The sequence below is a fragment of the Pterocles gutturalis genome, unplaced genomic scaffold, assembly GCF_000699245.1.
Source record: "Pterocles gutturalis isolate BGI_N339 unplaced genomic scaffold, ASM69924v1 scaffold4604, whole genome shotgun sequence".
In the NCBI taxonomy this organism is placed as follows: Eukaryota; Metazoa; Chordata; class Aves; order Pterocliformes; family Pteroclidae; genus Pterocles; species Pterocles gutturalis.
In genome coordinates this window covers 1-409 of record NW_010135497.1, presented here as the reverse complement: position 1 = coordinate 409, position 409 = coordinate 1, and positions in this window count along the sequence as shown.

The following is a 409-nucleotide window of genomic DNA, read 5'->3' as shown; positions in this document are numbered from 1 at the left end:
CTGCTGGGTGGGACACCACTGTGTTGGGATATCAGAAATAGTGTTCTTACACAAGATCCTGTTCTGCAGAAATTAGGATAGTCAGTAACTATGAAAGCAACATTATAGAAGCCAAACTTTTATATTTGTAGTTGTCTATAGGTAGTTTTCAACATTATAGAAGCCAAACTTTTATATTTTTAGTTGTTTATAGGTAGTTTGCTCTGTGCCTGTTTAAGTACTTCCCTGTTAATTCCTGATCACTGTGTTAGCTTGGGGAAAATAAGATTATTTCCTCGGGTTCCTCCCGGAGTCTCACGGTTTCCTTCCCCCCCCCCCCCAGCCACAAGCAAGCTCCCACCAGCCAGCAGATCTATTTCACACCCATCTGCAGCCAGACACGAGAACGGTCCCAGGGCAGCGAGGCGAG